Raw genomic sequence first — 13,375 nt, 5'->3', positions numbered from 1 at the left:
GATGATATCTCATTGTTGTTTTGATTTGCATCTCTCTAATGGCTAGTGATCGTGAACATTTCTTCATATGTTTGTTGGCTTCCTGGATCTCCTCCTTGGTGAAGTGTCTGCTCATGTCCTGTGCCCATTTTTTAATTGGGTTATTTGCCTTTTTCTTGTAGATGTGTTGTAGTTTCCTATATATTTTAGAAATAAGTCCCATGTCTGATGTTTTATTGCAAAATATTTTTTTTCCCATTCAGTGGGTTCCCTTTTTACTCTTCTGATGAAATATTTTGATGCACATAAGTTGATAATGCACTCATCTCTTTTGTCTACTTTTGTTTGTGTAGTTTTCAAAATGTTTTGTAGTCTCTGTATTTCTTGAATTAATTGCCTCACATTTGTCCCTATTTTTTCATTGATGGCCTTCATAATTCTGGGATTCACATTTATTTCTTTAATGCATTTTGAGTTGGGTTTTGTATAAGATGAAACGTGCAGGTCTTGTTTCAATCTTTTGCATATTGCTTTCTAGTTCTGCTAGCATCATCTGTTGAAGAGACTATCACCTCCCCATTCTGGATATTTAGATGTTTTTTCAAGCTTCTTTATCTCTTATTGGTTTTTGCCTTAAAGCATATTTTACAAAAGATCAGTATTGCCATTCCTGCTTGCTTCTTATTACCATTAAGTTGGTATATATATGTTTGTCAACCTTTATCTTTTAGTCTGTTTTTGTGTATGTGTGCAACATGTATCTCTTGCAGGCAGCATATTAAGGGTTTTGTTCTCGTATCCATTCTGCCACTCTTTGTCTCTTCACTGGTGCATTTAATCCATTGACATCCAGTGTAATTATGAATAGGTATGAATTAATTTCTATCATTATGCTAATTATTGTTGTGATGTTTATCCTTTGTTCTGCATGCCTTCTTGTGCTGTGTTCCTATTTTTTTGTGAGTTTCCTCTTAGTTTTAGTGATTCCTTGTTCTATTTGAATATACATTTTCATGGTAAATTGTGAAATATTAAGTTTCTTTGAGGTTACCCTATAGTCTACTATTTTTTGCCCCAAATTAAGAGAGTCTATTGTATCTTGCAATCTACCTAACCTGCTCACCACTTGAATCTCTGTTCCTATATTTTCCCCTTTCTTTGACATTGGTATTGTTTTGATCTTTGAGTGGCCTCACAAATCATGTGAATTCATTGTTGTAATTTTGTTTTGTTCTAAACTTTGCTATATGATGACTGAATTCTGGGTGATGTTGCCACATCTGGCAATCTCTGGTTGTTGTCTGCTCTTGTAGGATTTCATTCCAAAGAACTCCCTTTTGTTGTTTTGAAGTGCTGGATTGGCTTTTAAGAAATGTCTTAGCTTCTGTTTATCCTGGAATCTTTTGTTTGGACCATTAGCGTTGATTGAGAATTTTGCTGGGCAAATTATTCTTGGGTGGCAGGGTTTTTTTTGTTGTTGTTGTTGTTTTTGGGGGGTGGGGAGCGGGGTTTATATGTTTCTCTCCATTGGCTTCTTGCTTTCATGGTTTCTGCTGAGAGGTCAGAGCTTAATTTGATTTACTTGCTTTTGTACATAATACTTCTCTTTCCTTGGCTGGTTTAGGACTTTCTCCTTTTCTTTGATTTTGGAGAGCTTGATTATGATATGTATTCGAGATCTTCTTTTAGGGTCTATATTTCCTAAGGTTCATTCAGCGTCTTGAATGCTTATCTTCTCATCTTTCAAGATGTTAAGGGAATTATCTTCCAGATTCCCCTCAACAGTCTTCACTGTGGACTTATGTGACTCTTCCCGTTGGGAATGCCAATCATTCTTAAGATTTTTTTATTTCTTTTTTTTTTTTTCCTATCCGTTTTTCTGCTTGTTCGTCTATCTTAGCAGTATTGAGAGCTTTGTCTCCTAGGTTTCTGGTCCTGACTTCCATCCCTTCTTTTCTACTACTTTTCCCTTTCATTGTATTGTACATTTCTGATACCTTATTATTAATTATCTGGACCTCTTTTTGCAGGTTTTGAGTTGTTTCCAATATATATATATATCTTGTTTGATTGTTCCTGTAGTGCTTTCCTGACTTTTTTCTTATTTTTCTTCACCCCTCTGTGTAGCATTTGATGATGTCAACATATCATTCTTCTGAATTTCTTCTCAGAAAGTTCCAAAGCCTTCTCTTCTTCTATTGGGAAGTTCATGTCTGCCTCCAGCTCATTCGTCTCAGTTACTATTTTCTGATTATTCTTAGAATATTTTCAATACTTAGATATGTTTTCAATGATTAAGTGAGTGTATGTTGTTGTGTTGTTAAGCTTATTGTGTATCTCCTGTTGGATGTGATGTGGAGATAGGCTTCCTTTTTAAGTCTCTTATTACTCAGCTGCAGGTTATCTTAGCAAGTGATCAATACCTTTGTAATGCCTAGCAGCTGGCATTGGCTCCTGTCCAGATGGTGGGATATTTTGGGATATGCTTGTAGTTTGGATATATGGCCATGATTACTGTTGATTCTTGGGTAACATACTTAGAGAAAGTTCTCATGACCAGGAAAAAAGTAAGACCGAAAGGACCATAAACAGAAACAATATAAAAGCACAGACAAAAATCCTTACACAAAATAAAAAATAAAACTGTACCCAACTGTCCAGTAACCTTTGCTGCTCAGGTCAGAGTGTGTGTTCAGTAGAAACCTCCAGCAGTGGATTGGGGTATCCACTCACTCAGTTCGCTTCTCTAGACACCACTGTGGAGGTGTGCAAATAGATATTAAGAAATGAATGGACAAAAGATTGTCCACTATTTTCATCTCTGAAGGTCAATTAGGTATCTGTGTATGCACAGTGTAGTTCTCAAAATAGCTATGTCCTTCTATATAGAAGTTGGTGCTGGCTCTTTTCTATTATGTTGGTGTTCAACAAAGAGAAAATATGGTTTTCTCTATGGACAGACGTGTTGTCTACTTTCATGTAAGGCAAGACTAAAAGGCCCAACCTAGGTCAACTTTAGGGCTAAGTCCCAGAGTCAGATGTCAAAAGATGCAGCCAAAAGATTAGCTTCTGGGACCACTGGGGCTTTCAGGGAATTCCTCTTTGTGCCATGGGAAAATTGTACCCTGTGGGTGCAATGCTGGACCCTTCTAGGTTTGCACGCCCACCTGCCTGAAGGTGCCAGGCTGGGCAGAGAAGGTGTAACATTGGGAAGGAGGAAAGAAACGTGAAAAAAAAAAAAATGACATCTTTTTTCCAGATGCCACTCTGACTTCAGCAGTTTATCATCTTGGCTATGGCCCCACACTCTGATCTTTGCCCAAGAAAACTGATGTCCCCCTCCTCCCACTTTATGTTAGATCAGACATTTTGGAACAGTTTTGGGAAAGTGTCTTGTCTGTTTTTGGGTTTTTTGTTTTGTTTTGTTTTTGTTTTTTTGCCTGAGCTGAAGCACCTTCCTATATGTCTCTGTTCCTTCTGTAAGTATTGAATTACTTTCATTATCTGTTTTTTAAACTGTTGGCACTCCTCATGTGTGATTTTGACTGTTTTGGCAATATGGGGATGGCACTCACTTTGTCATGTAGAATATTCATAAATTAAATATGCAGTGGTTTAAGCCAAAATCATGACGAAGCAATGAAGTATAATCAGCACTGTACTCTCTTGTCAGGCATTTGACATCTGTTCACTGAACAGTCTGGAATTAGGTAGTCCTCAAACGTATTATCAATGTAATCAATAATAGATTGACAGCAATTATATTATCTACATCATCTCCAAATTCTGGGTTGTTCACTATCATGAGTAGTAACTGATCTCCACCTTCTTTGATTAAAACTTTGGATTGTTGCACCGATACAGTCTTTTTATTCTAGGGGAGAAACAGGATACTCTGGAGAATACAAATAGATGAGAAATAGTTGATTAACGTTGAATTTCTCCATCCAGATTCACCTACTACAATAACTGAATTCAAAACCTCTCTTCAATGATTACCTGTATACTTGATTGTGGACATTTGCAAATCCCACATAGCTTTCAAGATTATTCCATTGAGCCATAGTGCTGTTTTTGATGCTCATCTCCTCAGCATAAGTTGATCTCTTACTGACTGACATTCTTTTCCCCCTTAACTAACAACCCCAGCACAGCTCAGCCCACATATTTTCCAAAGCCTCCTACCAGATTTGTTTCTTGGCCACCCAACATCATTGCTCTACTTAAGCATTCCACAGAGGGCAGATTCACCATGGTATGTTTAATAGACTCATAAGTATATTAAAGTTGACCCTGAATAAAGAAGCCCAAATATTAATTGATTCATTTGAATTATAATGTTGTAGAAGAGTATGGTCTTCCAGAAGAACAATCAAATTTGTCTTGAGAGAAATACATCTAGAATTATCTTAAGAATCAGATGACAAATCTTTGTCTTTCATATTTCAGACATGTTATCCGGAGAGAAAATCCCATGAAGAAAGACTTCATGTTTGGTAAAGTGGAGGCTCAGACTCCCACCCAGATGGATTGACACAGACGCAGCAACAATACTCTCAAATGTAGAAATTGTGAGGATAGATCAGGCCCAGAATAAATAGGACTCAGACGTAGGATATCAAAGTTTGTCTTTGGATATGACACTACTGCATTTTAGTTGGATTGTTAAAGTAAAATTATGTTATTGTTGTCCTACCTGCCATCAAGTCAACTCCAATTCATAATTACCCTAGGAACAACAGATCAAAACACTAATGGATCCTATGCAAACCTCACATGCTTATGCTTGAGCCACTGTGTCAGTACACCTCATTGAGATTTATATGTGGCCTGCAGGAAAAAAGACATTACTAAATCATTTATTATATTCCCACAATTTATTAAAAGAAGTTTCAGAATAGCTGTGTGTGGAAATAACAGGCCCTTGAATATGGAGAAAGGCTAGATTTTCTTAAGAATATATTTCAAACTCACAAATAAAGAAAATACTTGATTGTACACTGGTATTCTTTATGGGTAAATGTGAAAATTCCATTTAAATACAAGTTCCCCAGAACTTCTCATTACATTTCACAAATACTTTGGGTAATAAAATGTAAGTTTTGGACAATCACTCCCCTTTTTGTCATCTAAAATTGGCATGACATGAAAATTTAAACTTTAATGAGGGTTGGAGAGCTTAATGACTGTGGGAAGTACCAGAAGAACAGTTTTAGTTATAAAACTTAATGCAAAAAAGAATATTTCCTGCTTATCCCTAAGAGGTTACTCACTAGCCTTCAGGAAACCACTACCAAACTCCCTGAGTCTGCTGCATATTTTCAACAGTTTCTTAGTGCCTTCTGCAGCTCAGAGAACTCTTTGCAGGTGAGCTCATTGCCTGTGCTCACACTGTCTTCCCTGTCTTGGATTCTCACAGTAATATATTGGCAAGTTCTCAGTTCTCATGCTGATCATTTCTAAATGGAAATTAGTACTCTTTTTGGTGATTCTACATAGATTGAGGGTGGGCAACTGGCTGTGGTGGTTTTCACATAGATGGAAATGTTCACCAGATATACCAGGCATGTGTTCAGCTCTCTTTTCTTTAGTACATGATCACTGTGGACTACTCTGATGTGGGTCATCACAGTGCTATAACTACAGTGCCTTGTTCTTTGCCAATTCATTCAATGCACCTTGGACTTCCTCCCTGAGTATCATTGGCTCTTGATCATATGGTACCTCTTAAAATGGTTGAACCACAGTACGACAGACATACAAGTGGTGGCCGTTTGGTGTTATGAACCACATATAAAGGAATCTTGCCTTTGTAGCCACCACGTTTTGGGTAGCCAATGTCCAATTTGCCCATCCCTGTCTATTCTCTGTATGGAGTGGGCAGGAATGATCCTTGCTGTAAAGACTTGTTCCCTCTTTTGAGCTTCTGCATTTATAGGTGTAGGTCAAGTTCATCAAATTGTATCAAATTATTCTTTTTTTTTTTTCTCTTCTTTCTTCTTCTGAGCTCTAATCATCCAGTCATTGAAGCCGGGTCAAGTAGGTATTATCTCCAAGTGTGGGTGTTCTTGTGCATATGCCCTCTCTTCTTATCAGCTGGATGTTCCACTCCAATCCTCTGTGGCTATGTCACTGAGTCTGGGCCCAAGAGTCCCCATGTCTTGCCACACTGCTGCCTAACCAGGTCTCCACCCAGTTTCACAGGAGTCTATTGAGTGTAGCAGGGTTTAACTCACAGCTTCATTGCTTTTTTTCCCTCGCTTTCCCTTATAGGTGATGAACATGGTCACCAATCAGTGAGTGTATTACCAATGAGTCTTAGTCTTCGAAGGATGTTTGTTCTAAGGAGACCCGACCACTTGTCTTGATTTCTCCTGGGTAAGCACCTTGCTTGTTGTTGTAGTAATCAGTTGGTCTGCCTATATGGCTTTGTATTTTTCCTGTCAGTCTTTCATTCAAGAAATATCTTCAGTTCTTCTAGCCACTCCAGGCTGGTCTGCCCATCCTTTCAAGTGGAAATTTCCCACCTCTGAAGATTATAGATGCTGTTCAGAATTCCACCTGTAGTCTTCTGAAATGCAGAGGCAAAACAGGAAACATCCTTCATTGGGTATGTTGTAGACCCACTTTAGGTATTCCAATCAGTTATAGGCAGAAGATGGATTTACAAGCTTTCTATGGTGGTATGTCTGACTATTTCTTTCTTTCCCTTTCCAGTGTCTATTTCATAATGGTATGCAAGGGAAACCAAGGTTCAAAAGACAGCCAAGCAACTTAATATTATTTCTCCTCTTTTGCACATTCAATCATGTCTCAATTCCTGTATCCCAGTGCTCATTATTCCAAGGTTGTACATACATCATTCTTTACCTCTGTCACAATTAGCCCATGCAAGCCTGCCTAATTGTTCTCCCATCTGCTTTCTTCTTCTATTCCTTTCCCCCTTCTTGTATATTGACCCCTCTCAAGCACCCTAACTATCCTATGTCTATTCCTTGCTCTGTGCTCCAACTTCCTGTTCCTATCCTTGCCCCACCCCCCATATCTGAACAACCAGTAAAGAATTCCTTTAGTATGGGTTCTTTTTCTTACAGTGGTGGCAATATGTAGTAGTTCTCCTTTTGTGACTGACTAATTTCACTCAACATAATGTCCTCAAGGTTCATCCATCTTGTGTGGTGGCTTGCAGCTTCATTGTTATTCTTGAAGGTAGCAAAGTATTCCATTTTTTGTAGGTACCATAGCTTTCTTATCCATTTTTCAGTTGATGGACACTTAGGCTGTCTCCATCTTTTTGGTATTGTAAATAGTGCTGCTATGAACATATGTGTGCATGTATCTACTTGTGTATGGCTCGTATTTCTTGTGGGTAAAAACCAACTAAAGGAATTGCTGGATCATAAAGAATTTCTGTTTCCAACTTTCTGAGGAAGTGCCATATTGCTTTCCAGAGAGGTTGGACCATTTTGCAGTCCTACCAGCAATGCAGGAGTGTCCCAGTCTCCCCATATCCTCACCAGCATTTATTGTCCTCTCCTTTTTTTTTTTATCTTTGTTGTTACTTCTGGTGTGAGATGATATAACATTGTTGTTTTGATTTGCATCTCTCTAATGGCTAGTGATCGTGAACATTTCTTCATGTTTGTTGGCTGCCTGGATCTCCTCCTTGGTGAAGTGTCTATTCATGTCCTGTGCCCATTTTTAATTGAGTTATTTGTCTTGTTCTTGTAGAGTTTTTGTAGTTTTCTATACATTTTAGAAATAAGTCACTTGTCTGATGGGTCATTGCAAAATATTTTTTTCCCATTCTGTGGGTTCCTATTTTACTATTCTGGTGAAGTCTTTTGATGCACATAAGTTTTTAATTTTCAGAATGTCCCACTCATCTATTTTGTCTACTTTTGTTTGTATAGTTTTCTTAATGTTTGGCAGTCTTTGTATTCCCTGACTAAATGCCATTACTTTGTCCCTATTTTTTTCATTGATGGCCTTCATAATTCTGGGATTCACATTTATGTCTCTAATCCATGTTGAGTTGGTTTTTGTATAAGGTTTGAGGTGAAAGTCTTGTTTCAATCTTTTGCATATGGTTTTCCAGTTCTGCCAGCACCATCTGTTGAAGAGACTCTCATCTCCCCATGCAATATATTTAGTTTTATTGTCAAAAAATCAGTTGTCTGTATGTAGATGGGTTAATTTCTGGATTCTCAATTCTATTCAATTGATCTATGTATCTTTCATTATACCAGTATCAAGTTGTTTTGACCACAGTAACTGTGTAGTAAAATTTGAAGTCAGGAAGTGAGAGGCTGCCAACCTTATTCTTCTTTTTAAGCAGTGCTTTGCTTATCCTGGGTCTCTTTCCTTTCTATATAAAGTTTGTAATTGTTTTTTCCATCTCTTTGAAGAATGTTGTTGGAATCTGAAATGGGATTGCATTATATGTGTAAACTGCTTTGGGCAGTATTGAATTTTCAAAATGTTAATTCTTCCTATCCAGGAGCATGGTACATTCTTCTATTTTTGTTAGTCTCTTTTGGTTTTTTGTAGTAGTGTTTTGTAGTTTTCTTTGTATAAGTCCTTTGTTTCTTTGGATACATTATTCATAGATATTTCATCCTTTGGGTGTCATTGCTTTCCTAATGTCCTTTTCAATGCTGTTGTTTGTATTATAGAGGAATCCAACGATTTTTTATGTTGATCTTATATCCTACCACTTTGCTAAATCTTCCAATGAAATCTAGTAGCTTTTTAACTGATTCTTTTGGGTTTTATACATACAGGATCATATCATCTGCAAATAGAGAGATTTTTACCTCCTCTTTGCCAATTTAGACGGTTTTATTTCCCTGTCTTGCTGTATAGCTCTTCCTAAGACTTCCTGTACAATATTGAATAGGAGTGGTGACAAACGACATCCTTGTCTGGTTCCTGTTTGCAGAGGGATGGCTTTCAGTTTCTCTCCATTGAGTGTAATGTAGGCTGTTGGTTTAGAATATATACTTTTAATTATGTTGAGGAATTTACCTTCAATTCATATTTGTTTTTTTAGTGCTTTTATCATGAATGGATATTGGATTTTGTCAAATGCCTTTTCTGCATCAATCTATATGATCACGTGGTTCTTTTCCTTTTTCTTATTTATATCATGCTTAACGTTGATTGTTTTTCAAATATTGAACTATCCTTGCATCCCTGATATGCATACAACTTGATCGTGATGTATTATGTTTTTTATATGTTGCTGAATTCCATTGGCTAGGATTTTCTTGAGAATTTTTGTATCTATGTTCATGAGGGATATTGGTCTATAATTTCCTTTCTTAGTGACATCCTTCTCTGGTTTTGGTATAAGGGTTATGCTTGCTTCATAAAAATTCATCAGGAAGTTTTCCATCCTCATCTATCTTCTGGAATAATTTGAGTAGAATTGGTGACTGCTCTTCTCTGAATGCTTGATAGAAATCACCAGTGAAGCCATGTGGACCTGGACAGTTTTAGTTGGGAGTCTTTTGATGACCAGATCAATTTCTTCTTTTGTTATTGGTCTGTTCAGGTTTTGTACTTCACTGAGTGTAAGTTTAGGTAGATTATTTTTATCTAAAAATGTATCCATCTCTTCTAAATTTTCAAATTTGTTGGAGTACAGCTCTTCATAGTATTCTGTTATTATCCTTTTGGTTTCCTTTGGTTCTGTTGTGACATTGCCCATGTGGTTTCTAATGCATGTTATTTGTCTTATCCCTCTTTTATTTTGTTAGGTTTGCCAATGGTCTGTCAATTTTGTTAATCCTTTCAAAGTACCAGCTTCTTGTCCTGTTAATTCTTTCTATAGTTTCTTTTGTTCTCTGTCTCATTTCTACTCTAATCTTTATTATTTCTTTTCTTTTGGTGGCTGTAGGTTCCCTCTGTTGGTCTGTTTCTAATTGTTGTATATGCTGTGTTAATGTGTTAAGTTTGGTTCATTCTTCTTTTTGGATGTGTGTGTTTGTTGCAAGAAATTGTCCTCTCAGCACCAATTTCATAGTGTCCCAAACAAAGAGTGTGGTATGTTGTGTTTTCGTTCTCATTTATTTCTAAGAACTTTGTGGATTGATGTTTAATTTCTTCTATTTTCCTGTCACATTTCAGCAGGGTCTTATTCAATTTCCATGTATTTGATCTTGTTTCCTTCGTCTTCATATTGTTGACTTCAAATTTGATAGCATTGTGGTCTGAGAAGATGAATTTTATATTTGTAAATTTATGGAGATTTGTTTTGTTGCCTAAGACATGGTCTATGCTGGAGAATGTTCCATGTGCACTGGGGAAAAAAAATGTGTATTGTGCAGTTGTTGAGTTGAATACTCTGTACACATGTATGAGGTCCATTTGGCTGATTGTGTTGTTTAGTTCTTCTGTGTCTTTGTCAAGTTTCTTTGTCATTGTTGTATCCATTTTTGAAAGTGGAGTATTAAAATCACCCACAATGATTTTAGATTTATCAATTTCTTTCTTAACATCTATCACAGTTTGTTTTATATATTGTGGGGCTCTGTTTTGGGAGCATAAATATTTATTATGGTTATTTCATCTTGTTCAATTGTCCTTTTAATAATGAGATAATGTCCATCTTTATCTATATGCTGGTTTTTAACTTACAGTTTATTTTATCAAAGATTGGCACTTATATTCCTGTTTGTGTTTTTATTGCAATTAGGTTGGTATATATATATTTTTCCATCCTTTGACTTTTAATCCATTTTTGTCTGTGTGTGTGAGATGTGTTTCTTGCAGGCAGCATATTGAAGGATCTTGTTTTCTTAACCATTCTGCCACTCTCCGTCTCTTAACAGGTGCATTTAATCCATTTACATTCAGTGTAATTATCGATGTTCATGGATTAATTAATGCCGTTATGTTTTTTTGGTTTTTTGTTTTTTTGGTGGTATTGTTGCTTTCTTAGTTTTGCTTATCTTCCATTGTTGAGTTCATGCTTTTTGTCCTCTTTCTTGTGAGTTTACTCATAGTGTTAATGTGTCCATGTTCTTGGACATTCATTTTCTTGGTTTGTTGTGAAGTGTTAATTTTCTTTTAGATTGTCTTATAGTCCATCAATTTTCTCTCCATTTAGTGCAGTCTATTTTATCCTTTAATCTACCTGATCTTCTCACCATCTGGATCTCTGTTCCTACGTGTTTACCTTCTTTTACATTGTAATTGTTTTGATCATAGACTGCCCTCCCTGATTCTCTGTGTTTGTTCTTATAGTTTTGTTCTGTTCTCGACTCTTCCTTCTGTTGATTTAATTCTGGGAGTTGCTGCCACATATATCAACCTCTGGTTGTTTTCTGTTCTTGTTGGTTTTCAGTCCACAGAACTCTATTTAGGATGTTTTGTAGTGCAGGGTTGGCTTTGACAAAATCCCTTAGATTCCGTTTATCCTGGAATGTTTTGATTACACCATCATATTTGATTGATAGCTTTCCTGAATAAAGATTCTTGGCTGGGATTTTTCCCCCCAGGGTTTTATATATGTCTCCCCATTACCTTCTTGCTTGCATGTTCTGCTGAGAGATCTGAGCTTAATCTGACAAAGGCAACTTTGTTTGAAATACTTCTGTTTTTCCTAGCTGCTTCCAGGATTGTCTCCTAATCTTTGATTTTGGAGTGCTTGATTATGATGTATCTCAGTGATTTTCTTTTGGGGTCTATTTGTCTTGGGGTTGGTTGAGATTGTTGAATGTTTATCTTCAGTTTTCAGGTGTTAGAAAATTTTTCTTCCAGCAGTTCTTCATCTATTTCCTCTGTATACTTGTGCGAATCTTCTTGTTCTGTAATGCTGATAATTCTTAAGTTATTCTTCTTCATGTTGTCCAACATGAATCTTAAACCTTCCTCAGATTTTGTAATCCTTTTTTCTGTTTGTTCTTCTATCTTAGTGGTATTGAGAGATTTGTCTTCCTGTTCACTGGTTCTGCCTTCTATCTCTTCTGGTCTACTTCTTTGCCCTTTCAGAGTATTGTCTATTTCTGATATTATATAATTGATCATTTGGACCTCTTTCTGTAGGTTTTGAATTGTTTCCAATACTGTATCTACCTTACTTGATTGTTCCTGTTGCACTTTCCTTACTTCTTCCTTATTTTTTCAACTCCATTTTCAAGTATTTTGAAACATTTTATAATCATTTTTCTGAATTCCTTTTCAGACATTTCCAAGGCCTGCCCTCCTTCCCAAATGGAGTCCATGTCTACCTCTAGGTTGTGTGTCTCACACATTTTATCTTTTCTAGACATGTGCTTATATGGTAATTTGCTTTTGCTCCTCGTACATGTTTATTGTTTATCTGTGTCCTTAATAATTAATTGAATATGTATTTTGGTATTTTTTATGCTTTCTGATTGCTTCCAGATAGATATGATCAGGAGGTAGGCTTCCCTTTTTACTCTTCGTATTGTTTAACTCACAGTAACTTTCACAGGTTTTGTTTGCCTCCCTGGTATATGGCAGTTGGTATTGGGTCTTGCCTTGGTTCTGGTGTTTCATAGAATGTGATTGTAGCTTGACTATATGGTAGCAGTTGCTGACTCTTCTTGGTAATATAGGAAGAGAAAGAGTCCCCCAAAGGTAGAAAGGGCAGGGCATAAAACAACAAAGCAGTCCCAGTGAGAGAAAAAAAAAAAAAATCAACAACAAAAACTAGACTCAATACTGCAGTCTATAATCACAGAAAAGGAAGAGGAGGGAGAGAAGGAAAAAAAAAAAATCTATAGACTATTGTGAGTATGACTTTAATGTCCTCTCTTCAACTTCTTGCTTTCAAAGCTGCCTAAGAGATTTCAAGGTGTTGTTTTGCTTTAATTTAATTTTTGGCCTGTTTTCTTTTTAAACACTCTACAGCCCTGCCCTAGCCTTTCTGGAATTAAAAAAAAAAAAAAAATCCATTCAGGGCCTGCTCTTGGGCGAGTATCTGTGTGCATGTGTGGCAGAAGAATCTACCAGTGGTGAAGTTGTGGGTGTCCACTTGCTCAGTCACCCCTTCTAGTCACCAGAATGGAGGTGCACAAACACCAGGAGGTTCAATGAATCTCTGTTACTATATGTTTACCTTCTTTTACATTGTACTTGTTTTGATCATAGATTGGCCTCCCAGATTCTCTGAGTTTGTTCTTATAGATTTGTTCTGTTTTGCTTCTTCTTTCTGTCAGCTTAATTCTGGGAGGTACTGCCACTTATGCCAATCTCTGATTGTTTTCTGTTCTTGTTGGTTCTCAGTCCACAGAACTCCATTTAGGATGTTTTGTAGTGCAGGGTTTGCTTTGGCAAAATCCCTTAGCTTCTGTTTATCCTGGAATGTTTTGATTGCATCATTGTATTTGATTGCTAGCTTTGCTGGATAAAGGATTCTTGGTTG

The 13,375-nt window shown here is 36.7% G+C and overlaps 1 pseudogene; it reads right to left on the bottom strand.

Moving 5' to 3' along the window:
- Positions 1-3,339: 3,339 nt before the first annotated feature.
- Positions 3,340-4,100, bottom strand: LOC102810557 (annotated as a pseudogene).
- Between the last annotated feature and the right edge of the window lie 9,275 nt (positions 4,101-13,375).

This window comes from Chrysochloris asiatica, unplaced genomic scaffold (assembly GCF_000296735.1).
Source record: "Chrysochloris asiatica unplaced genomic scaffold, ChrAsi1.0 scaffold00260, whole genome shotgun sequence".
NCBI lineage: Eukaryota > Metazoa > Chordata > Mammalia > Afrosoricida > Chrysochloridae > Chrysochloris > Chrysochloris asiatica.
This window is presented reverse-complemented; position numbering and strand designations above follow the sequence as displayed.